This window comes from Sinocyclocheilus rhinocerous, unplaced genomic scaffold, assembly GCF_001515625.1.
Source record: "Sinocyclocheilus rhinocerous isolate Xijiao unplaced genomic scaffold, SAMN03320098_v1.1 scaffold892, whole genome shotgun sequence".
Taxonomy (NCBI): domain Eukaryota; kingdom Metazoa; phylum Chordata; class Actinopteri; order Cypriniformes; family Cyprinidae; genus Sinocyclocheilus; species Sinocyclocheilus rhinocerous.
In genome coordinates this window covers 1,432,277-1,435,600 of record NW_015642825.1, presented here as the reverse complement: position 1 = coordinate 1,435,600, position 3,324 = coordinate 1,432,277, and positions in this window count along the sequence as shown.

Genomic DNA, 3,324 nt, shown 5'->3' with positions numbered 1-3,324 from the left:
AAATCAACCAAATATCAGAAACTTCCCCAGCTCAAATGTTTGATTTTGCTAATATTTTTTTCTGAAGAAAGATAAACATGTATAGTGATGAAAGCAAAAATATTAAATGGCATGGATGAATATTTACTGAGTAATCCACTATTAGAGGGAGATCAAAATGGCATTTTCAGATTCAGATTCAGAGCCAAATTACAAAATTGGCACATAATGCAACAAAGATTGCTAAAATCAGCAGATTTTACTAACAGACCTACCAATCTCTATGTAAAAATAACATTATGATGCTGAAGTAATTTTTAACCCCCTGTAATTTGGCTCTGAATCTCAGGTGAAATTTGCCCCCTCCATCCCCCAGCAACATAATAGATTACTCAGTAAATATTCATCCATGACATTTAATATTTTAGCTTTCATCACTGTCCATGTTTATCTTTCTTCAGAAAAAAAAAAAATAGGAAAATCAAAAAAATTGAGCTGGGGACCTCTGGTTCAGTTGACACGGAATGACCCATAAGTTAAAATTTACAGAATTTGTGATTAATACTGTTTTATTTATTTTCTGTTTTATTCTTTTGATGGCACCTTTTAAATGTTGTTTTATATTTACCTTTATATATGTTTATATGTAAGTTATATATGTAAGTTTGGAAACATGATGATTTTTAAATGTTTTAATGAAGTCTCTATTGATCACCAAGGGTGTATTTATTTGATCCAAAATACAGCAAAAACAGGAATATTGTGAAATATTATTACAATTTAAGAGACCTATTTTCTATTGTAATATATTTTGAAATGTAATTTATTCCTGTGATGCAAAGCTGAATTTTCAGCATCATTACTCCAGTCTTGTCATGATCCTTTAGAAATCATTCTAATATGCTGATTTGCTGCTCAATTATTATTGGTACTTATTAATAATGGTTCTTATTATCAATGTTAAAAACAGATTTTGTTGTGGAAACATTGTTTTCAGGATTCTTTGCTGATGTTTTCAAACTTATGTAATAGTAAGTAAACTATTTAATATATGTATAAAATGTATGTGTGTGTCTTGCATAGATTGGTCTGTACATGAAAATATATAGCTGATATATAGCTTCCTTTTTATTTTACAATGGTAGTCTCTGGCATCAGTAAAATCCCATTTAGAAACATTCAGAAGAGACAATGTTTATACATTAAACATTGGAGGGAAACTTATCTAATAACTCCATCAATTTTCCAGAATTAAGAGAGAGCAGAGCAAATTTTGGATAGCAAAAGATGTTTGAATTATGTGAAATAAATGATCTCTTGATGTTACATGCTGTATGAAGTGTTTGGAGAAATAACATTTAGCCACACATGATTATAAAGGGATTAAATGTCATGATACAACCTCAATTCCCAGTTTATGAATCTCATCATGTAATCTCTCTGTTACTATGACACTGCAAGAAAGGACCGCTGCATTTGCATAAATCATTTTGCATCTGAAACTTTAATTAGACCTCTACTCTTGCCTGCTAAGACCATACCTGACAACGGCAAACAGCAAAATAATATAACTCATTACAGTGGTCTGCAAGACTCCCCTCTGTATTTTGAGTGAATGACAAGTACATTAATCTTAGCTCATCAAAAGCTGTATCTATCAGTCCCTCCAGTTTTTCGCGATTCCGCGATCGCTGAATCCAATGCAAAGTCAAATAAATGTCGCTTTTTTTTCGATCCTGCATAATTCGCCATTTCACCGCAAAAAAAAATCACAAAAATTTCTAGCTGGGGGGGGCAAACACCCAGCTCTCAAACGAGAGGGGAGCTCGACCTACCGCATGTTCCAATGCTGGAACAGCTAGCAATAATTTACTTAGCTGAGGGAGCAACACATCAAGCTCTCAAACGAGGGGAGGGGGGGCTCGGACCTACAGCATATTCCAATTTACCTAGCTGAGGGAGCATAGACCCAGCTTTCAACGAGAGAGGGGGCTCGCACAGCATGATCGTTAGAAATCAGAGGGTAAGCGTACTGCAAGCTAGCCAAAAAACTCAGCGCATCAGAGAGGCGGAGTGAAGGGCCTATGTTCACCTGATGCTGCTGGTTCCAGGTGCTCTGGGAAAAACAGAGAACTCAACTCTCACGTGAGAGGAGAACTCCAAATTCAAAAAGAATAGTGCGCTCATAGGCAACCCTTTGCATGTTCTCCCGGCGCCTATTTATACTAATAGTCGCACCGGTAGTGACGTCATGGGCTGTCGCCGGCCAACGTGTTGTTGGTGTTTTTTCAATGTATGCTTCAGACATGGGTCACGACGAGGCGTTCCCCATAGCGACCCCTAGAGGACGCAGTTCGAAGTTCCCTTGAAAGGGAACTCAATTCAGTCTTGCCAAAATGCCTGTCTTGGCGAGTATTCATGTAAACACAATTGGTTGTCTTAAATGAATAAAATGTTTGGGGGAAAACAGTTTGGGACGTGTGTCAGTACTGTAGTGTCCTTAATATTTATGAAACAGCAGCAGCAAAAATATGAAAGTTCCTAAATTAAGCACTGTTTTTATCTGTATCTTTATGTTGTAGTTATTTGTCCTGTTGTCATTTGTTTTTTGCTAAATAAACAAGCTTTGTGCATTTTGTTTGTTCTTTGTGTCATGTATGACTATTGTGCATCTAACTAATACATAATATGGTAAATGTGCTATCATAAATATATATATAAAAAAAAAAACAGCAAATTGTTTGTGCAAATGTTTGGAAATTACCACCACAAAATCAGTCATTTTGATTTGCAAAAAATCAAGAAATCCTAGAGGGACTGATTTATACTCTCCCATCAATTTACTAAAAGGTTTATTTAACATCCACACTTGTATCAGACACACACCGCATGTGCAACGACATCAATTTGGATCAGATGAACACGCAAACAAAGGCAAATCTACGTTGTTTGGGTGGATGCTGAGAGGCTGAGTGTGGTGGTTATATAGAGAACAAGTTTTTTGTAATTTCTTTGATGTTGATCAGTAACTTTAAAAGAACAGAGATCTGGACGCAGACACAGCTGTGAACTTCAGGAGAAAAGAGATGATCAAAGCCAACTAGGCTGTCCGACACAACAAACATACAAACATCCAGCATCTGAGTCCACGACTAGCTCATCGGGTAGGATTGTGTACAATGTTGTGAGTTTATTTTTCATGATTTATCCCTTCTAAGATGCACTGTGGGAATTCAGAGCTCATGAATACCACTGCAAAAGAAACTTTGCCTTAATATTACAGTCGTTGATTAGTGAGCATGTCCTCATATAAACTTGCAGAAAATGTCCCCCCAAAAAAAACAG